The sequence below is a fragment of the Amphiprion ocellaris genome, chromosome 5 (genome assembly GCF_022539595.1).
Source record: "Amphiprion ocellaris isolate individual 3 ecotype Okinawa chromosome 5, ASM2253959v1, whole genome shotgun sequence".
Lineage (NCBI taxonomy): Eukaryota > Metazoa > Chordata > Actinopteri > Pomacentridae > Amphiprion > Amphiprion ocellaris.
The window spans coordinates 21921559-21945929 of NC_072770.1; the positions used below are offsets into that span (position 1 = coordinate 21921559).

General features: G+C 39.3%; 1 protein-coding gene across 1 annotated transcript in view; it reads right to left on the minus strand.

Annotated features, from left to right (window-relative positions):
* The window catches only part of dlgap4b (discs, large (Drosophila) homolog-associated protein 4b), a 112362-nt gene that overhangs the window by 78183 nt on the left and 9808 nt on the right, over positions 1-24371 (minus strand). Inside the window, 1 exon segment of the mRNA XM_035946404.2 lies at positions 1857-1915. The gene's annotated coding sequence lies outside the window, so the exon portion shown is untranslated.

Here is a 24371-nt window from a genome sequence, read left to right on the forward strand (position 1 = left end):
TTCAAATATCGTTAATGCAAATCACCAGTTAAACTCAGACATATGACATGCTGTGCATGATTTTATCTCTAATTACCACCTACATAACATATGATGCATGATGATCATCATATGACTCTTTACTTGTAGAAATATGACACTATGTAAACAGCAATTAGCACCACTGGAACATCTGGGTGATTAATTAAGTGAAATATTAGTTGAAATCCTTGGAGGATACTCAAGGGTGAGCGAAGAGGCATTTTAAATGTCAATGAAAAATGAGTGTGGCATGTAAATTCCTGCATCAAAGTGTGTTTGTTAACAAAGCAGAGGCAGATTTTACTGAGGACAAATATAACTCAGTATTTTTTCTGCTACTGTATATTGTTTGTGTGCTTTTAACTCATTATAAAATGCTTTTGAGGTGGAATACGTGGAAGGGATCATTTTAAATTGTAAAAGTATGTCAGCTATTGCAAAAAGTTGTACTATTGGTTGGGATTTGGGCTTCTATTCACAGATATAACATGAGGCATCTATTATCCACAGCTCCCAAGGAAGTAAATGGATATCTAGTCAACAGGGCCAGGGAGTGATTTTCTGTTTCATTAGGGGTTCATGTTCTCTGCAGCCTTTCCATGTATGATTCCTCCCCATAGTGTAGTTTTATTTTAAGTAATATTGATTGAATCAATATTTACAGGGATCAGCATTTGTTCAAACATTTATTAGAGGTGTTTTATTTGGTCTCCAAGACTGCAAGAGCTATGCTTTTAAGCTGTCCACCTTTCCTTTTTTTGGTATGCCCTGATGAATGGGTCACTGTTTTGTAAGTATGTGGAGCGAGAGAAAGAAAATCGCTAATGCAACAGCTGCAGAAAGGATATTGATTTGTTTCTTTGAGTACAAAAACCAAGGAGGTACCATTTATGTAACTGGAAATTTAACAAGGTACACAGTCAGAGATTCCTCCAGCACTTTTTCTTATTGCCTGTTTTTGTACTTTTGAAAGAGAAGAAAATGCAATTTGACTGTTGCCCTACACATTTAAATTTTCTCTGAAAAGCAACAACCATCACAGTCTCTGTAAGAAAAGATGTTAATGCATTCTTAGCCTGCATGTCTCCGTCTCTGAGGCTCTACTGTATGTAAGCAAGAGCAAGCTCCTCCACATGCCTTTCTGCTCTGCAGCATGAGGGCCAGTTTGCCGCTATGGACAGTATCGCAGAAGAGGCTTGTGCTCAGAATGAAATTAATCCAGTGTGAAATCATGAGTCCAGTGTTGTACCTCGGGGAAGCCCTGTGAGAGTGAGGACGCTCACGATGCTGAGCGTTGCAGCTATGTTCCATCAGTGCTTGCTGCTTGCAGGCAACATTGTGCAAGCGTCTGCATGACAAAACATGCCCTTTCATCCATGCAACCCAACACACAACGCTAGCACACTTACTGTACTCGTGTTACATTCAAACTATTTCACATCAAATACACTGACATTTCTATTCTGATCAGTTTTTGGCCTCAGCAAACTCAAGCCTGAAGAGATTTATTAGCCTGTACAAAGGACAACACGTTTTGCCTCCCACTGCTTCATACTTCTTTTTTCTGACAGCCGAGTTCAGTCTAAACGCCTTCAGGATCTATCCTAGTTCAATCTAGACAAGGTCAAGGCGTGCTGTCTTTCTGCTGCTTATGAGCTGATTCTCTTGGTGGTTTACTCGTTTCCATAGATCCAACAGCAGCATCAAGCAAGCCAGCATGACATTAACACTGGCTCTCTATTCCTGGCAGAAGATGTTAAAGAAGGAACGAAATGAAGACAGAAAATCAGTGTCCTGAGGGCTGGAAAAAAAAAAGAAGTACAAATGCACTGTACCTTATTTGAAGAGCTAGTTGTCGAGGTCAGAGAAGAGCAGATGCAGAGAGGAAGAAATCCTGCAAGACAAAGATGAAAAATCAGCTTCTGTAATCAGAACAAACTGTACATTTTTAACGTATATTGCAATGTTCATCCAACACTGAGGTGTTCATACTAAACTGCTGTAAAGGTTAATGCTTGCAAAAGCGCTGTCAGTAGATTTTCACCGCAGCATAGTTCTGACATTCAAAAGATAGACATGGTGGAAATCTTTTGCTAATCTGTTTCATTGTCTTCAAAACTGCTTATTGTCTTGACAACTTTTGCGTTTATTTGCAAAAATCAATTAGCTTTCAGAGATAGGAAAATGCCACATCTCAGGAGATAAAGTGTTTCAATTAAAAACCACAGATTAGATTAGGACAATGCTTCCTGAAGCAGTAAAACTCCAAGAAACCAAATCACAGATCTGCAGAAGCACTTTTCCACTTGCATCATATGACTCCCACATATTATCCACTAACATTATAGAGGCCTAATTTGAAGCCTTCTGAACTTTTAGAATATATTTTAAAACATGCTTCATAACCAAAGGTGACACACAAACAAAGCCTCACTAAGCGAATGTCTCCAACACCAAATACACTGTGATGAAGTGATTACTTTGTCTGAGACAACCATGCAGTGACTTAGAATAGCATTTTTAGGACAAACATCCTACAGAGCCTAATTTTAGAGTGTTATTTCACTCTGTCATTAAGTGTATTAGACTACATCCGCTGCAGTCTGGTGTGGTTTGAAACAGAAGACTCTCTCTAGTGACAAATGTCAGTGCAATACGTGTAGAAATATCAGAGTAATTATTTTATGAGGAGGACGTAGAGAAGGACAGCCTCAGTTGTTTAAGATCTATTACTAGTTTATTGTGTTGTCTTTTTTCTGATGTGATTTTCTGGATTTTCTGGATGGATCACGTTATGTCTGAACAAGTGATAATAGCAGCACAATCTCCAGAACCAGCTACAGAAGGTGAAAAGCTGCACAAACAACTCAAGTGTGATGCAATCGAGCCAATACTAGACAGTACGAAGCACTGAAAAACAAATGAGGTGAAACAGCTGTTTATGAATATTTAAGAACTATCTGAAAATGTAGGGAACTAATTTGGATGTTTCAATATGGCTACTTGTGTTGAAAAGAGAAATGGGTCTTACATAAGTCAAGACACTTGCTCTGAGACAGATCCATACGCTACATATATCTAAAAAAATATTCAAAATCATTGAAAATGTTCTTGCTTCATGCTTTTATAATAGATATCTGCTAAGTGAACAAAATAAATTACAAATAAACCTGAATATCACACTGATATTATTCTGGAAAAACTGAAAATGAAAAATACTTGCATAAGAATTCCTCTCCTTTATTACAGTACACCTAAATCATGACTCATGCAGCCATTAGGTTTCAGAAATGGAAAGAGTGAAGATCACACCTCTGTACTCAAAGGGTTTTAATAAATGCACCTGCAACTCTAAGTTCTTGTTGAGTCAGTGTCACTATAAAACCTACACAAAGAGCGTCCATATAACTGTAAAGTAAGATGTGTTACAGTGACAGAAGATTTTAATGAAAAAGCTGTTGATCATGTGATATTTGAAGAACTAGTCCTGAAGCTCTTTGTACTTAAACTAGAAAAACCACCTCGCATGTCAACCACTCAAGTCGTATAAAACGCTCTCACTTCATGATTACACTGTATTAAATAGTTCTTTGAATTTCTGCATTAATTTTTGAGTCATGGTGACAAACATGTTCTGTTTTTAATTGAAATTTGGTCTTCACACGTCACAGTGACCAAAACTGAGACCTTTGACCACCAAACTCTCCAATTTGAAGACACCCCCTCCAGGCAATCTACACAAATAGTGTTTGCAAGAACAGAATGCACAGATGAACAGATGAACAGATGGACGGCCTAAAAACATAATGCTCCCAGGGTCAGCTCTTCCCAGTGCAGAGGCAAAATAACTTGACTTCTCCAAGTTTTATTACACAATATGTTTGTTTGGACTCAAGTATTGTTTAAAGCTGAGCTTTCGCAATTGCAGTAATTAAAAAATTCAAATTACTGAAATAATTCTTGAAATTAATTTTCCTTGTTTTGTTTTTTTTTTTTTTTTTTTAGATAATAAAAGGTGATAATGACGAAGACTTAATATTGCAGCATTGGAAAAATTTATTTTGATTTCAGTTTGGGAAAGAGGAATATTACAAACGGCTGCTCCGCCGTCAATCACTGTTTTTCTTATCGTCCGTTACATGATGACAATGTGAGATGATATCTGGATGGATATTGGCTGTGTGCCACAGTGACAGCACTGATCAGTGACCTTGGCTGACCTTCACCTTTCCGCTGCTTGATTAAAGAAGCTGCAGCTGTCGAGCTTTTCCAGGCTCTGATGCAAACCAAATGTGCAACCTCATATACTCCGAGCATCGTTTTGGTTTTTTCCATCGGGTTCATCTTTCATTAGCTGCAGGTCATCAGTGTGACCCAAGTGTGCGTGTGTGTGTGTGCGTGTTAGTAAGTTAACTGTGGCAATATGAGCATAGGAGTGAACGAGTTCACATACGCTTATTATTACTGTGAACATTGTTTATATGTAGACTTTCATGCGTCTGTGCTCATGCAAATGTGATTCAGATTTCTTCAATCGATACTATTTCTAATAACAACTCCCTCTTTTTTATATGATGAGGGCTTCGAGGAATCAAACACAACAAACAATCCATTGGGACCCAAAGTGCTGCCTGAAGCAGAACTGACAGCCTGCAGCCATAATCGAAAGTGTCTGTAGCGTTCATTAGACTTTAGCCCTAATGAGCCTCTTTTTCCCAGAGTGATATTACAAACAGAATAAACAAGACTTAGAAGAATGCTTTCAAGGGCCAAGAATTTCTCTGCATCGGTTCTAACAGTTTTTGATGAGCAGATCACTGTATTGCTTATGTCTTGTACTACCAGCATGCAGATGCTGTTAGGATAAACATTTCAACTGAGTGCAAAGAGTGATAACAGCTGGTGGTGCAAACTCACCTCAGTGTAGTAATGGTGCAAATGAGGAGAATTTATTCATCCCCCCCCCCCAAAAAAAAACTAATCAGAAATCCTGGCGCTTATTAATAATGCACTGACAGGATTACTGATTAATTTTGTTGTGCAATGTACAATGACAATAAAAGGACTTGCATTCTATTGTGTTACAATAAAATAAAAGAGCAGCAAAGAGAGATTACGTTACTCCAACCATTTAAAAATCTGGTAATAAATTTGTGTGTTAAGCCAAGTTCTGTGCATTGACTACCTTGTCTCACAATAAAGATTTATAACATTTGAGTTGCACCATTAAAAATGACCCTATTATATTTTATAAAGACTCAAGTAATGTATAAATTGGCCAGACGAAAACATCTGTAGAGCCTCCAAACAAAAGCCATCAACTATGTATTTCTACAGCATCCAAAGATGTAGCGTTATTGCCAATAATAACAATTTTAGAAGTCCAATAGAGTAGTAAACATTTGCTGCAATCAATAACTCTGCCAATATATCGATCCTGAAAAATGCACATATCTTTGCTTTTTGTATTCTGCATTTTGTTTCTATGCCAACCTCTGGTGCTTTTAGGGTCATCTGGGGAGAAAGAACTTTTTTCTAGTGACTGAGCAGCGATTAGTGACGAGTGCAGAACCTCACAGCAGAGTTTTTGCCGCAGGCCTGGTTTCTCTAAGTACAAGCTAAACTCTCCATTGTGGCTCACGCTGTTCTGGTTTCTCAGGTCATGATTTGCAACAACAGTAAGTGCTAACTGGGAGGCCTGAGTATAGCAGGGACTTGACATTAGGCTAGTGCAGTGGTTCTGTTTTTTTCCTGTCAGGCCCCCCTTCGGTGGACAAAAAGCTTCCACGCCCCCCCAATAACTTTGTGTGTGTGTGTATATATATAAACTGTGAATATGCAGGGCTGTGTTATTTTAGCTGATTCCATTTTGTTGTTTTTCACAGTAAAGATCAGGGGTGTCAAACCACATAAAGCCCAATCTGATCTCCAGTGGGCCCCACCAGTAAAATCACAGCATAGTAACCAATAAATAACCACAACTCCAACTTTTCCAATTAGTTTTAGTTAAAAAAAAAGTACATTCTGAAAATGTTCACATTTAATGAACTCTTTTTTTTTTACAAAACATTACGAACCTGAAAATTCTTATGGAAAACGAGTTCAATTTCAACAATAGCCTATTATGCCTCAGTTCATCATTTACACATGCATTGTAGCTGCCAGATAACAGTTTATCTGCAAAAACACAAAACATTCAGTCACAGCTATCTGCAACTGAACAATCTAGTATTTTACTTTATGATCAAAACAACTTGTCAAGGTCTAGAAATTATTTTAAATTTACAGTTTTAAAAATGTACAATTTACAGTTAATGTCGTTGTAATTTTTATCCTTTGTAATGTCGTGCCGCAGGCTGAAATGGACCGTATGGTGGGCCGGTTTTGGCCAGTGGGCCATATGTTTGACATCGCTGGTAAAAATAATCAGAGCAGATGAGCCGAGTACGTGACGTAATCAAGTACGCTGGTGTTCCGACTGCACATTAACGATGTGTTCTCTCGTTCTCAGGAGTCTGTACTTCCGAGTCTGAACGGCCAGCGCATGTAAGTCTATGGGCCAGCGCAATTTCAGTATTGTGTGCTGCGAAAAACAGGCCGCCGTTAAAACAATAGTTCAGCTAATTAGTTCCGTGTAGACGGACCTTTTCCTCCCAGTCGCCCACGGCCCCCTTGACATGCTTCCCACTATTTGAGGAACACTGGGCTGGTGCATTAGCCTAGCTTTGCTGTAACACACTCTGAGCTGTCTGAGGCAGCCACTGTGAGCCAGATCTAAGCGTTTCACCACAAAGCCTCTCTGCTGCTCATCAGCCCCTGGTCTCTGTCATCTCCCATTCATCTCGTCTTTCTCTCTCTGTTAACCCGCCAAAGTTTTGTTCTGCCACTCTGTCTAAATGCTTTCTCATAAACCCTGTGCATCCGTCTCTTTTTATCCGTCTGATTTTCTTTCTGCTTCTATCTTTTTGCTAACATAAAGAGTTGATCACTCACAATCCTGCTTTGATCTGCCTGAAGGAGCTGTTTTGTAAATCAACAATCGACCCCCTCCCCTATTTAAGCCTGTACTTTTTGTGCCAACACTCATATCACAAAAGGCAAAAAGCCAACAGAGACTCCCTCCTGAGAGGCTGATTCAAAAATTCTATTTTTTAAATAAATCAAAAATGATACCACATTCTTGTCTCTCCTTTCGTTCTCTCCTGCAGTATGCAATCTTATACACAACTGCACACATTTTAGTATCAAATATCTGAGCATTGTCACCCTTTTCCATTTCCCAGCAGGGCTCTTTTATAGTCAGGCAGTAGCAGAGGAGTGCAGTTGTGTCCCTGTAGTGCACTTTGGATGTGTAGAGTTTACTCACTGTCCTCTGTAGCCACTGACAGGAGTAAAGCCTCAGCAAAGGTGCTCAAAGGTAACCAGTCGCCGAGAGCAACAATGGCGGGCCATGACCGGGTGAAGCCTGTGATAAAACCCCACAGGCACCCAACGTGACACTTTCTAAAGGTGGATATTTTATCAGCGTCTCTGATTACAGAAGCACTGACAGCCACTCAGCAACCTCCTATTTTCACACACACAGGACGCATTAAGATGATTGGGACGCAGTAACACAGGATGTTTCATATTCCCACTAGGTGACTAATACAAGCCATGTCAGCAAAATGTATTTCTTCCAAACAACAGCACTCACTTTGCTCCGTGCTGACCCAAACTACAGGTCAGGGTTCACTCAGCATTCGCTTGTTCTTTTCTTTCTTCAAATAGCCAATAATTAGCTCTTTCTATTGTGGTCAGATATCTCACTGGTCATTGTTACAGTGTAACTGAAGCTCTGCAGCTCCTGGGGGAATACTGCAAGAGACTCGCTTTAGTTTGGCTTTGCTCTGTGAGTGCTACTTTCTCGTTCTACTTCCTGCTCTACTTCTTGTGCCCTATAAGTTATCGCGCTCTGGCACACTTTACTTCTTTAACCAGTGCATCATCGCTGTCAAATTTTCATGCTGTAAAGACGGTAGCATGCAAAAAGTTATGTTCAGTCATTAAAAATGGTCCTAGCCCACATTTTAAATGACACAAGTAAAGGATTACATAATGAATGGCAGATGTATACAGTAGGGCTGCATAATATTGGAAAATACTCAGATTGCAATGTGTTTCTCCAGTATATGTTGCAATATGAAAAATATTTTTCACCAAATGATGTGAATCACTATGTTTGAAAGAATTAACGAGTCTAAAGTTACTGGAAGGATTTTGTGGGGGAGCGCATAAAAAATAAACAAATAAAAAAGCTGACAAACTGCTTTATACGGATTTTTTTTAGTTTGAACTCAGAAATGCATCCAAAATTGTATTTTGTTTTGCTCTGGAAGGCATTCAGATCTGGTGTTGCACTCATCACACAGACCTTTGTGGTGCTGATATTAACAGTCAAACAAATTAGTGTTTCGGTGGCAATGATTGCAAGACACTACCAATAGAATACCAGTTTTTGGTCAACATTATCATTTTTGTAGTCAAAATATTTCCATACAAGTGATGTATTTTGTTTTTGAAACCAAATCTTCCTTATCAGTGTTTCTCTTCTGTTCCTCACTCACTTTACTGTGCACATGTGGAGACTGCATGGCAACAAATTCTGTCCCTTGTTAAAAAGTAAAGAAAGAAAAAGCTCATTGTCTCCAAGCACCCTCAAAGTAACACTGCTCCTCTTGTAGATTAGTCACGGAAAATGAAAACCGTGCAAGTTCTATTTTTGACTCAAGCTACAAAGAAAGTTGCAGCATAATGCGTGTGAGTTAATTTGCCTCACTTCACATTGCATTTCCTGCGATGTGACAGCTGCACATGCACACATTTCAGTGTCAAAGCTGAAATGATCTATTGTGCAACCCTAGTATGCAGTACAGGATGCAACACCAGTCGCACTTCTTCCGTCTTGACTGAAATGTCTCTACAGCCTTTGCTTGGATTGCTGTGAAATTTGGTGCAGACAGTCATGGCTCCCACCCTACGAGTTCCCTTGCTCTTTCCTCTAAGGACTCCATGAAGACAGCATTTCTGGTTTTGAATGGTGTACATAATTAATTATGGATTGCCAGTGATAAATTGAATAGCAATAACTCATTAGTCCATGATGATTTAACCCTCCTGTTGTCCTCATTTACGGGCACCAAAAAATATTGTTTCCTTGTCTGAAAAAAATCCAAAAATTCAGCAAAAAAATTCCCCAAATTTCTGAAAATTTGCAAAACCTCCAGGAAGAAAATTCCAATAATTCCTTCAAAGTTTCTTTTAAAAGTTTCATTAAAAAAAAAAAAAAATCCCCCAAATTTGGCAAGAAAATCTTTCAATAAATATTTTCAAAAAAATTTGTAAAAATCTTCCAAGAAAATCCTAAAAGTATCTAAAGTGATTACATATATATCAGCAAAACTTGTAATATTTTCTTTAAGAACATTCACATAAAAATTTTTTCGTGAATGCTCTTAAGAAACATTTTTAACATTTTGATTTTTCCACCAAAAAATGTTCAAAGATTTCCCAAAAATGTTGAAAATGTACACATTAGAAGTTTCACTGTTAAAATATATATATTTTTCCACATTTTCAAACTTTAAACTGGGTCAATTTTGACCCGCAGGACAACACGAGGGTTAAGCACCTGCAAAACTAACAACATTATAATCAGACTCACCAGCTAACCAGCAAATCTCAATGGTAAACATTGCACCTGCTGAACATCAGCGTGTTAGCATGATCTCTTTGGAGGTTAGCACTTATCCTAAAGCTCTGCTGTGACCTTAAATATATTGGCATCATGTATTGTACTTTGACCTGTTGTACATGCAGGTGAATAATGGTTAAATCTATATTATACATTTTATGGTGTGGGTGTAGAATATAGAGTAGATATATTTCAGTTCCACTCGTAGGTCAGTAAAAGATCAAGCTTAATTTATGTCCAATGTAAACATTTTATTAGCTAGTTAACTATAACTCACTATGACGATTGCCCTGACATTACTCCCATAAACAACTTCAGCGTATATCGACAGTCATTGTGGGCGTGGAGTCTCTTCTCCTGATACCCCTGGGACCCTACTCACCATGGTAACGACCCCTAATGACCACGTTTGTGACAACAGCTGTAGTCGTAGCAACAGTTGGCCGGTGCAGCTCCTTCACACCAAGACAAAAGGACGAGTGGGTGAGGAGGAAGAGAGGGCAGGAGGCTCCCTGTCATCAGCAGTCAGACGGGGTCTACATCTGGTGAACCTCCTCTAAATTCATCCCTCCATCCTTTTCCACTCATTCGCAGGTTCATCCGTCTCTTAACCACTTTCCCCCCCTTTGCATTCTCATCCGTTCCTGTATGTTAATGCCTCGTTTTCAATGGGTAATTAACTGCTTAATGTTCTCCTCTAACAAATGGATTTTCAGAGTCATAAATACACAGATCGTTACCATCATCGCAATTATTTCTCTCGCTCTGTCTTTTTTTCCCCTAGACTCAGCTCATCACGCGCCACTGACACGGCTGCATTTACATTCCTGACAAATCCCATCCAAAAACAAAGCAGAAACAATATGTTTTCAGCAACTCTGCTCATCTGTCAACCACCCATGCTGGTACCTCCACTGTAATTCATTAAAAAAAGCACACAGTCATTTTCACATCATATGCATTCACTCCTCTCAATGCTTCTTATCCCACACACTGTAATTTATGGTCCCTTATCAGGCTCCAGCTTCAACCTTCCCCCTGCTTTTCTGTCCATCCATCAGCACCTCCCCCTGGGCTCTGAGTGGTCCATGTACCCCCATGAGCGAGAGTGCTGAGAGAGACTGAAATATTGATGTCCCCAGGCGAAGGCCACCTCCAGCACACTCTGCAGGGGGTACAGACCAGGGCCACACTCAGCCACAGTCGGAGTGAGGGAACTTTAGGGAGAGGAAAGCAACAGCAGATGGAGGTGAAAGTGGAGTGAAGCAAATGAAGAGAAAATGATGGAGTGTGTGTGTGTGTGTAAAGTCTGTGTATAAAAACCATGTTATCCCAACTGCCAGCTGGCTTCTTCACGTGCATCTGGTCATTTGCTTCCAGGTGATCTGGAGCTTCATCCAAGAAAGTATGTGTGTGGGGAGTGAATGGACTCCTGAGCTGGACTTTTCCCATGCATCGCCCACGAAACACAGTTTTCAACACAAGTCGGACGTTTGAGCTGTTTGTTTATGCACCCCCCCACCCCCTCCTGTTTTTCTTGTCTGTTGTTTTTCCACCATCTTCCCTCCATCTCACTTGATATCTCGCTCCCCCACAACCAAACCCTTTAATTTCCCCCCTTTCTCATTTTCTGCTCATTAGTCACAGTTCTCTTTGTCTTAAAGATTTCAGCATTTTTCTGTGTTTCCTAAAGATGCCTTCTTCCTCCTTATTTTCTGGGTGACTTTCTCTCTCGAGTGAAGGTGACCTTGCCAAAGAGGCCCATAAGAATTGCCATGGAGACAGCATCCAGCTAGGTGATGCTTAGTGTGAAGGCAGTTTTACAACAGAGCTTATTTTCTCCGGCTCCTGATTCATGGCTGCATCACTCTGGTTTAGATTACTATAATATTGCCTGGCTCCATATTTCTCTCTTTGTCAGGTTCTTTTTTGAATCCAGAGCAAATACAAAAATCTTTTCTGCTAAAATGTAATGAAATAAATCAGATGTTAGGCAATATGCTACACTTTTATTTTTAGAAATTTTTGTTTGTTTGTTTCAGAGGAAATGTAATTCTAATATGCACAACGAAATATAGTATTCCTTATCAACAGGAAGTAATGACTTCTCTGGTCTACGTGCATTTATTTTAAACTTTCTTCTTACATGGTTAATTAAGTATAAAAAGTATTAAATATATATATATACTAACAATTAAGTCACATGGTGGAGTATAACATCTGTTCATTTACAATACACATACAGTAAGTATTAGATATGACCAGAAATAATGCAAGAAACACGTTAAAACTCTTTCATGTCCATGCGGTAAACCCACTCAGATTACTTGCCCCTTTAAACTTTGTTCTTAGTGGTAGAAAAGTGGATTTCAGCCTTCTTAAGCACATGGAGATGCTGTTGCAAACTTAATCAAAAATTGATGAAATGAGAAAAACTGAAAGTGCAAATGCAGCTACAGCTCAGATACTGTAAGATACATATATTTTAAAACCTTCCTTAACCAGAACTTTTAGTGAAAGTTAGGCATAGAGATTCATCACAGATAAACTTTCTAAAAAAACAACATTTCTAACCACCTGTGATGATACAGGGTCAAAGGGTGTACAAGACTACCTACTTCCATATCAACATGAATATCATCCGTCATCCAGCACTGGATGTATAATCTGCACTTTACAATCATTTGTTGACATTAATTCTGTAGAACTGGTGAAGCTTCTCATCTTTGTCTGCACAGATCCGTATTATTTCAGAATTTGTACATGAAACCTACATACAACATTTTCCTGCATTTACTGTACATAAACAGGAGAAAACATTCAGTAGCATGGAGTCATTGGACTTAGGAGAAAAGGAAAACACGGCTTGTTCACTGGTAAATTTTCTGTCTCTGAGTTGTTGTGTATGTGAGATTCATTCATGCCTGCAATGCGTCACTCACAGCCGTAGGCAGACACACTCACAGCTGTCTGTCAAAATTAGGGCCATCCTACTTTCTCTCGGCCTTGATTCTAAATGTGAACATTGATGTGTAATTTTTCAGCATAAATACTTAAGGTGTTATTTGTAACATTTGCATTCAACAGAAACACAGACAGTTTGATATGTGTCAGAGCTGTCGGTGCAGCGAGTCTACAGTAGTGTATGAAGAGCATACATCTGGATGCTGTTTGAACCACCGCACTATATAATTTACCAAGACGGCACCACACTAACTACTCATCACCAGTCAGAGAAGTCAAAGAAAACAGATATATGAAAAAATCCACTGGTCAAAAGTATTTTTCATAAACTCTTTGATTAAAAAGCTGCTCTATCTGCCTCTTGTATTGACTCCCTCAGGATCAGAACAACTTGTAAGCAAGCTGCTCAGTTTGAGTTCAGACTCTGCACAAGTGTGTCTCAGGATCACATTGATTTAGTGTATTAGAATTTCAAACAAACCAAAAATACACCAAGAAATGCTTTCTCAGAAATTAGTCTGTTTAATCTACTAACAGTGTCTACAGCACATTATTACTGTTACTCTACGCATGCTATTGATTTATTTGTTCATTTGGTTGCTTAATGGGATTAGAAAGAGCTGTAAACACAACAGTATCTTATTATCATTTTATAAAGATATTAGGGCCAAACTGGGTGCAACATTAACATTCGTTGATTTTTTTTTCCCACCTGTAACTCCAGCATTCACTCACTTTGTAACTCTGAAGGAAACATCTGGCTTCTTAAGCTGCTAAATGCTACACTATGTCCACCAGCTAGCTGCTAACTTTGAGAGCAGCTGTACAGTATCAGATCTGTTTGCCAAAAACAACTGCTTGCCTTCAATCTTCTGAAAGATGCTAAAATGCTGTGCAGGGCTGAGAGGAACTGTGCAGTTGGGTGATGAGTCTGTCAGTTTATCTCTGCTACATTACAAACAGTAATTCGATTCAAATTCAAAATAAAAATATCGATCTGTGCACTTTGCTTATACCATTTACAGTGGAATTCTCTGTTAAGTTAATTATGGGGGTTTACTGTTAATGAAGATGAATGTGCAGGGCAGAATAATAGAAAGCTTGGCACACAACAACAGCTTTATGATGCCAAGGATGACGTTTTGTGAGTCTGTGCACATGCAAGTGTATGAAGGCTTACTAGTGTGTGTATGTGTGTGTGTGTGTGTGTGTGTGTGTGTGTGTGTGTGTGTGTGTGTGTGTGTGTGTGTGTGTAAGCATGTGTAATTGGTGGCCTGTGTCAACACTGAATGAGAGCAGGGCAGCTGAAACAAGGACGAGATGGATGAGAGCAAGTCCATATCTCTGCCCCTTCACTGATAAAGAGCATTAGAGGGCAATGAACAGAGGCTGTGAAGAGGGGGGGAGAGAAATGGCAGTAAGGATGAGGTAAGTAGGGAGAGAGAGTAAGAGAGAGAGATAAGTTGATGTGGTTCATATTTGTGCAGCAGAAATGACTTTTCTTTCAAAATGTAACCGACACTGCAGTTTAGTTGTATATAAAGATAATTTCTGAATGACAGAGCTGACCAGAAATGGCCCGACGTATGGAGGAAAAACTAGTAATCAAGTTTGAACACAAGACATGGCAATTTGCAGCGGTTGTTGCCTCGTGACCTTCACTCAAAGAGAACTTGAAACAATCAAAACATACCCGTGGGCTGAGCTTTGCATGCCAACAGTGTAACAGACTATCAGTGTATACAGCTGTGCTCATACACATACATATGTCAATGCACGCACAAATTATTCTAAGCCCCTCAGTGTACAAGTAGCAATGAAATCTCTTCAGTCCAGTTAATGTAGTAAAATCCTTACAACAACATTAAATTCTTAAGGAGTCTAATTAAAATTCAGAACAGCAAAGTGTGATTAGTTGTATTGGGCTGAGTGGCTGCCCCTCCATCCATGTGTGTGCTGTGAGGACTTGGGTAGCATGAAGGATGTTTGAACAGCACAAAATAAGGATAAAACAAATACCAGTAAATATAACATAGTTGTTAGTAAAGGTAAGCAAGCCTCTTTTAAACATTTTAATTAGCAGTGTAATGAAGCCAGAAGCCTTCAATGCGTGTTTAATTAAAAACAAACAAAAAAAAAAACTGATTGCAAGCTGGTACTTTTGTATGCAAACCTCAAGCGTACTGTAAATTAATCTTTTATTACTGTGCATACAATACAGTCTTGTTGGTCACACTTAATATACAGACCATTCATAAAGACACAAGACATATATCGGAACTGTACGCTCAAATTTCTGCACACATAAAGTTGCCAAAGCTTGTTTGAAGCTGTTTTGACTTGAGGCAAATGAATATTTTGCCAGGTTTGTTGTGGAGGTGTAAACTATGCAAACACATAGCAAACTAAATAAGCGTGAAAAGCACAAAACTGGGCCTGAGGTGTACCAAATTATAATAACATGGATTTAGCTCTGCAGAATCTTATTGTTTCCAAAAGTGAACTGTGGCATTTTATTTAAGGATCAAAGTGCTTATTTGACACTTGTATTAATCTGGAACAGATTTAGTTAGAACCTTACTTTAAGAACTCTGTATGTACCTGCAAATGCATCAGCATGCAAAGTCTCAACTCAGAAATCCACCTCAGCCTCCTGCTGCTTCACATTTCTGCTTTGTAAAGTTGTGCTGCGTGATTACAGCTAACATCGTGACATACAGCTGCTGTAAAAACAGACAGAAACACTTCAGATCATTAGTAACGCATTAGCACATTAAAAATTAACGCTTTAAAAATCCACAAGAAAATCGCCGCATTTAAACCTCAGCAACTTTGGATAAACAAATAACACATTGTGCATCAGCAAATGAGGTCAGTGTTAGACGAAGTGAATGAAGTTGACTCACAGGCTTAGAGCAAAATTCCTGCTGCAGTAGTGACACAGTACTCGAATGAGCTGAATGTATGTCTCTGTGACTTCTTTGTGACCTCTCTGTGCTCAAACTTCTGGTTCTTAGTACATGCATGACAAGACAAAAGAGTGTGAATGAGGTCAGGCTAATCAAAAACGGGGATTTTTATCATGAAAATTATCTTTGCTATTTTTAGCAACTTCAAAATTTTTGACATCCTTGACATTTCAAGTGTCTCCGGGCAAAAGAATAAATAGCTTCAAAATAGCTTCATATTCATGCAGGAAAGGACAGAGCCCCATGGAATACAACAATCACAGGCTTTAATCTGCCAAGCTCAGACCTCCAGATTCATGGTTTTCGGACTTCTTTTGTGGCGGACACAAACAGTCAACACTGAAGTCTCAAAGTCACTTTTGAAAGCTGGGAGATTTCCAGATCTGATATCTCATGATGGCTTTATTTGAACTGGATTAGACCTTGAGAATTGAACAACCTCTGTCTTTTGACATGTCAAGGAAACTGAAATAAAACCTTTACAGATCTTCACTTTCTGGTATTTTTCTGTCACACATAAGCGGCCAGTGACCAGGACAGATTTCAACTCCTTGTCTGTACTGTCAGTACTGCAGCTGAAGTGAGCTATTATCTCCCAGCATGGGCAACCCCCGAAGGATTAACCAGCAATCCTTCTTAAATCTGCTTTCATCATAAAAACCATGACACAAGCTCTTGCAGGGATACTGTCAGCGCACTACAAACATTTATAATAATACCAACAGGCACTGTCAGAGCCCAATCACTATCCACTATCAGCAGCCTAACTTCACCAGCTCGCTCTACCCAAGGGTTCAAATGTCAGACTGTCACAGCGATTTACTAATCCTGTTCCCGATGTCACGCTGAGAAGTTGAGAGCTTCCTGCTCTGTTGTTGTGTGGAGTTCGCTTTTAGTGTGTTACCTTCCTCCTCTAGATAATATTCTTCCTTTAATCATTTTTAGAAAAAATGAGAACAAAGTGATCTGCTGTAATATATCAACTACACAAGACCAAAAAAAGAAACTAAAAAGTAGTTGAGCTCTAGTCAAGAATCTCTCCGTGTTTTTCCTCTCCCTGCATATTTAACCAATGTCCCCAGGTATGGCACCGTATGCCAGTTGAGATTGTTCTGCGGTGTTCATGCAAACTAGTGCATGAAATTCTGCAGAAGAAAAACAGGTTTTTGTGGCATGAGGCACATCTGTGTTAACAGTTTATAGATTTTCTTAATAAAGTGTCACCGTCGTGATAATCCGCCTGTTGCTATTTTTAAATGTTGGAGCAATAAGCTGAAATAACTTAAAGCTGAGGAGTCAATCATTGCCAAACTTACATTTTGAGAAATTTTTTTGGAAGGAGTATTGACACAAATCAAGCCTATGTAAGAACCGAGACTTTGCTCACAAAACACATCAATGTTTCAGTCTCGCTATGAGTCAACAATGATGAAATACAGTCTTCTTAAACCGTACAACTCCCACATGCTCACTTGCCGACGGCTGAGAGGAGCTGGAGCTGGCGTCGGGACAAAATCTGATGGTTCCTTGTGTTGTCAGGACACTCTGCAGGTCATTATGTAGGTCAAAAACAAGGACAGTGGCAGTTTTAGGAGGAGAGACAGAAAAAAGGGTGAGGGGGCAGAGAAAGAGAGAGGGAAGGATAAGGAGCAGAAAGATTGCAGAGAGAACAAAGGAGGAATAATGCAGCAGCATTAAAAGAGACAGAAGCTGACCTTAGAGCGCTCAGGCATGAGCTGGCTCAGAACACAGCATGGATTTGAACAAATCAGAGCTTTCCACATCAAAATAATCCACATTTGATAGCCTCCTATCAGACAAATTGGTGCAGCCCAGTCAGATGCTCAACAGTCCGACACATATGCATATACTCTCTGCAAGCACATACATTTCTCTGTATCCCCACCTCACACAGGTACCACACTCAAGCTGTCCATCACCAGAATGGCACCAGTGCACCATCATGGTCTCACATCTTTTGTGATTTTCTCAGCCTAACAAAACCTGCCTTTCTGTCAGGGCTGCAGTCTCCTCCTCATGTTAGTGTTACAACTATAGTGTTGTACCTCTGCATGTGTGTGTATACACCTATAATACAGGGACTGTGTGTGGCCATTTCCACAGTCAGACCATCAGCTGCACACTCCACCTCCATCCCCATATCCCTCTTCTTTTGTGGAGGACATCATTTCTTGTTTTCATCGATTGCTTGTCTTCATCATTTTTAAGCATCATTTATATGTCCTCGTCTCCTCGCCTCATCGGCGCACCAGTCCCATTTCCACTGACAGCAGCGCAGGCAATCAGGTCAGCACTTGACCTATTTTAGGCATGAGGAGCTCAGGGCCTCCGCTTGCTCAGTCACTTAAGAACTGAGGCTGCAACAAACAACACATAGGCGACATGTACAAACAGGTTTAGACACAAAAGTCTCAACATGCGCCTCTTTGAGGAGGTGTGTCACAAGGCATGCTTTCCTTTTACTTTCAAAGAGGTCAAGTGAGGTTTTACATCAAATATGCATGAGATCATGTGGCCTGCTAACAGCTCCGGACAAGTGCAGAGCGTACCGTCTTTTGTGAAGGTCAACCTTCTCTTACAGCATCTTGGACACACACAGCGGTTGTCCAGATGGCTCAGCAGAGCACGGCGCATGTATTTAATTGCGATGTCACAAAGAGTGAATTCTGCTTCTGACCTTGGTCACATGACATGACCTGTGGGATGTTAAATAAGTCAGTGGACCGACTGAAGCAATAAGCTTCATGGCCTGGAAGAGCTGATTACCAGGGTCATTGATCTTAAAACAGCAGACTGACTTAATGTTTGCAGACTGTCCTAAACATCACCACTTCAGCCCTGCAAAATTCCACAAACTGCTGCTTTTGGCTAAAAGTGTCTGTGTAAATAAGATTTTGCTGCTGATTAAAGATGATGTATCATTCAGTTTAACCACCTACACAAAGTCTTTGATGAGTTACTAATTAAAATGATGTCCAGTACAATTTGTTACACTTTAAAATGAGAGGGCATCACATTGTGACCAAACAGCTCAGTAACTGAATCACTTTAAGGCCACAAAGTGATGGACTTCTCATTGCTATTGGTCAAAGTTACATTTTACTCCTACGCTATTAATCACATTACAGTATTACAAACTTGTATACAGCATCCAAGAATTTGAGCCAGTGCAGCGAGAGTGTGGGTCAAGATTACAAGGAAATCACTGCAGGGAATCCACTTAAAGATAAGCACTTGTCACCACAGGAGGAAGAAAACACACACCTGTCAATATGAAGCAGCCCTGACAGTGCTACAGCACAGGTATTTTGAGTGGAGAAAAAAAAGTTTCTCTGTGCCACTTTCTCTGCCAACGTATCTATCTACAGATCTTTTTCTTATTTATTCAAATGCTATTCATTTATGTCAGCGTTCTAACTTCACAGTAACAATTCTCAAGGGGGCTGCTTGATCTGCACAAACGAAAAGCCTGTGATCTCTGTCTTTGTGTGCAGCTCTCATGGGGCTCTACAGACCAACACAGCACAAGCGTCTCTTCAGCCCTTGTAGGTCACTGACAGTCAGTCCTGATCAGTTGGACATCAAACTGAAATATCTCAACTAGTACTGGACGAATTGTCTTAAAATTTGGTGCAAACATTTGTAGTTCCCAAAAGATGGATGCCTTTGATGATCTCTTCACTTTTCATCTAATGCCACCATCCACCATTTACATTGGTAGATTTGGATGAAGAGTCTTGACTAATGAATGAACGACCAGGAAATCTGGTATAGATAAAACGTAGAAACTTTGGTTTCCCCCTGCTATCTCAGATAGTGCCAAAATCAGGTCATAGTTTTAATTTGTATTTCTGTTTTTGATGAGATAAATGGAAAATGAATCACATTCCCATCATCCTCTGTTTTAACTTCATGCCTATTGCTAAGTAGCCATTGTGAGCACATCGGAGGTGAGCATGGTAGGCATTATTGATGTTAAACATCAACGTATTAGCATTGCCACTCTGAGCGTGTTAGCATACAGACATTAGCATTAAGCTCAAAGCAAAGCTGTGTCTAAATGTAGTCTCGCAGAGCTGCTAGTGTGGCTTTGGATTTGTTGAAAGGAAAGAGATGCAACAACATAAAAAAATGAAAAGATAAAAGTGGCACAAAATTTAAATCATGGTACACACACAGATACATGCACAGATGACCCCACCAAAGCAAGGAGCTTAGGCAATTTAAGCTGTTAATCACACTAAGTGCTGTAGTGCATTTAACGTTGCTCTTCTTTGGAAATCAGCTGATTTGTCTTGCTTGTGATTTAGCATCATTTCACCAACCAGTCTCTCTCTCTCTTTCTTTGTTAGCCTGTGACAGTCAAATAGCAGTGTTAGGTGGCACTGATGAGACACAGGGCACAACTGGAGGCTACACAGACGGAGACCAGTCTTGCAGCAAAGCGCTTGCATGTACTAATGTGGGTCTTACATTATTCTAGTTATATGATGTGATTTCAGCAAAGTGGCAGTGACGAGTGAAATGCAGAATGATTCAGCATAATCACACAGACTTATAAGGACTGAAGTCCTTTGCCCTGGAATCCATTTGTCTTTTTACATTATACAAACAAATGCCCATGACGGATATGATTCCATTATAATCTGCTCAGTAATGGCATTAACTTATATGGGTCGGATTCAAGCTGTCTGTATGCAGCTGGTATGCCTGCAAGGTCTACACAGACAATTACAACATAACAAAACAAACAAAAAAAACAGGTCATTCATTCACTTCATATGGACCTCTGTATCACAGAGGCCAGTGGATGCTGTTTGAAATGACTGCATCCAACATGCATTGTTATTGCAAGGCATAAAGCATGTATCAAGTAGCACTTAAAATGTTAATGACATGGTCAGCAGTGATATTATCGTCTGTGTTCTTCAGTATATAGAATTTTCTGGTTAAGAAGAAGAGTAGTAGACATAGTGACACGTGTATCTAATGTAACCTGCTTGATACATGCATATATGTACATACAAATAAGAAATCACACATCAGAAACAAAAACGTCTAAAAGTCAATATGGAACAAGTGGCATTAATTATTATGTTTTCGATTTTTCTGGCATTTATTTACCGTTGGTGCCGTTAGGGGGAACATAAACTAGGTGCTACTGTATCTGGACAGTTGGACAAAATGTTCGATTCTTTCACTTGCACTGAATGCAAACATGCCATGATGTAACATAACGACAATGCAAAGTTCAGTTGCATGAAGAAGTCCCAAGCAGAATCATAATTAGGTCATTAAAATGATCAATAATTATCATCATCAGTTGAAATCAAACACTTTATCACCTTAGGTGTTGCATTCTCGAAAATAGGGGAAATTGAATGTATTTCACCCAGCCATAAAATTAAGTCTTCAGGAAACAACTCATTTGCAGCTTAAAAAAAGAATGCATGTTCAAAGACAGAACTTCAAACAGAGACGTAGATGAATCCCCCAGTTGTTAGAAAACTCAGATCAGTCCTCATTGTATGATGTTTACTGGAGGAACCGAGGAGATCATCTATCAGCTGTACTTGTCTATAAAAGCATTTTTCTGTCTATTGTGTGGTACTGCTTTTCATTACCTGCTTGTACTTCCTATGATTCGCTTATAAAAGCATAATAACCTCCACCACAGGTGCATCAGTTGGAACATCAACTCTAATAAAGTCATCCAGAGAATATAGCACAAGATGCTCGCTTTTGCAGTATCATGGACTAGAGGAAAATAAACTAGCAAGCAAAGGGCATGACTTTTTAAACCTTTTCAGCTGGAGGGGCGGTCATGCGCTCATTATAGTGGAGAATGTTGTTAAATGAATCAATTCATCTCCTGCCACAGTGCAGAATGCAGGGTTGTTATGGCAGTAACTCCAGCATCCTTTCACTAGTAATCCAGTTTCAGAATTCATTGTAAGGTTTGGCTTATATAAATGTGGTATTTTACTTACAGACGGCTCACAAATTAACAGAAAAACCTGTCTCTTGCACCTTACACTGAGGCATAGTTTGGGTTCACTTGTCCAATTAGAGGGAAGGTTCACTCAAAATCTAATTTTGCAAATCCGTGCAAAGTTGCTCTGAGTGGAAACCGTTATCATTTGATGAAACATTTCCACCAGGATAGAAGAGGTCCCTAGGATGACAATCCAAACAGCACTAGGGGGTCACTGAATGGTTGATGAGTTTGAAAATTACATGAATCGTTTGCTATGACCTTCACAGTCACCGGATCTCAACCCAACAGAACACCTGCTTTGGACCAACCATCATCAAAACTCCAAAAAATAGATTACCTTTTGGTAGCTGAGCTAAATACACAGCATCATCTTAGCAACATATTTGCCTTTACGCAGCCAGTTTTAATGAAGTGATTATTAAAAATCAATGATATTTTTTATAGTATGTGTATTTTCCCACAACAAATTGCATCTATGGTTGGTTTACTGATTCACAACAGAAATCTGAAAATATTCTTTTGTGATCTTTTACTTTTTTATTGTCATTGACAAAGTAAAAAGCTGGTGGAACATGATTAGTGCTCTCGTGCCAAAAGGCAATGGAGGAAGGTTAGCATGAATTAGTTCACCTTTGGTAAGCTACTGTGATGCTGCAAAAAAAGACAACATAATTTGCTTAGCTGTCCTCAGATAAGCTAAGGTCATGTCAGGCCATTCAATCAAGACTAGCACATGATTTGACTGACATAGATGACCTTGTTAATCTTCTATGAGTGGATAAGCACTCGGTGATGCACGGCTAAGGTTACAAACTAAGGGTAGAGCTTATAATGGATGGCTGATAGTTGTTAGGGTTACTAAGAAGGCTGCAGTCTTCATGTTATCTCTTTCTATCTAATGAAATGATGTGTTTCTGTATGTTACAGTTTATAGAGCCCCAGAAAGCTTTAAATACACAAATGTAAAGAATCGGTAATCCAGCCAGTACATCAGCCAGGCTAATATACTGGTGTCTCTTGATTTATCACAAATGCAGTTATAAGAAGGCATTTAAAGGACTAAATTTAACTCTTACCATCATATAAAGTACATAATATGGGGATATACAGCCACACTAGAAGATATGTGAGCCTATACTTAGGGTATGTCTACTAGTGTAAGTAGTGTTTCAAAATAAAATTGGATCTCTGTAATTTTCGTGAACACTAATGCATATCACATGACTATTTACATACATTTAGCATACAGATGTTAGTGTGAACAAGAAGCAGAGGGTTGGTTGCTTAGATATAGAAAAAGTGAAGATTACTGAAAGGAGTAAAGTGAGACGAGACATTTCTTGACGTGAACCGAGGTGGGAATGCTACTGAACTTAAGCAACACATGCTGATGCCTGGTGTCTTCTGGAAAAGGGTCACATGATCGGGGCATGACCAATCAGGGAAGAACACATAGTAACTGATAAGACCGAATTAGGAAGCAAACGTGGGTGGCTGTGTCATGTTTTCCCAAAAGTCTCCAACCCGTACCATCCAGACTAAAATGGCTCAGTGTAAATGTAGCAACAGTTATTTCAAAGTGAATTTATATCAGTGTGGATGCTTTGGACACAGCAGTGACTTGGGATAGGGATTGATTGATTGATTGATTATCGAATTATCATATTAAAACACATGAAAAATCCGATAATTTAAATATGTGCTGCTTTGACTCTCTCTGTAATCACCACACTGGGATGATACTGATTGGTATCAGTATTGGCTCAGAATAACAAGTATTGGTCGATCTCTACTTTGAGTTAAAAGCCAACGGCAGCATGCCAGCATACTGACAATACTAATATTTTGATATTCTGAAGGTATAATGTTAATCACGTTTACCATCTTTAAAATGCTAATCAGCATTACTACAGTCCCACAAATGACAGTTTGTCATTAGGATTCATCCTTTGCAAGTCTGTTCAAAATTTTCTGCCAATCTATCAGTTGAGTAGGTGTTCAGACATTTCACAGGACAAATGAAAAATCTGATCCTCTGGTAGAGTCAAATGAAATATCAAATCATCACCACAAATTTAATGGCTGCTGATTAAATAGTTTAGATATTTCAGATAGATAAGGCTGACAAACACTGCTTTCCAAAGAGACAATTCTCTACCATGGCTAAAAACGCACAGTTCATGTAAACATATCGTGTTGTATGTAAATGCACAAATTAATTAATACAACACAGAAAGGCTGCTTGTCATTTTCCAGACAACTCCTGGCGCAATCTTTTCACATTGTGCCTTTCTTTTCATTGTCAGCAAAATAACACATGCAGGATGCAATTATTTAGCAAATGTATTCTGCACTTACACATGCTGATATACACCCTGACATGGAATTTACTCCGCTTTGAATCTTATGAAAATGGTGGTTTGGAAGGTGAACACACAAAATAGAAAAAAGCCAACAAAGATTTGATTGACACTGACAGACAACAATGCACGGTTGAATGAGAACCTGACATCAGTTGTGTTGCTTGACAAGCAGTCTTTGTATTTACCGAATGAAGACATGGCTGTAATACACAGGTTTATTAATACACCACATTAGGTTTATGCTTGTGTCTGCTGGCCTTCAGAATTCATCTTTTTTAATTTGTTTTTGTGGAACTCGCATC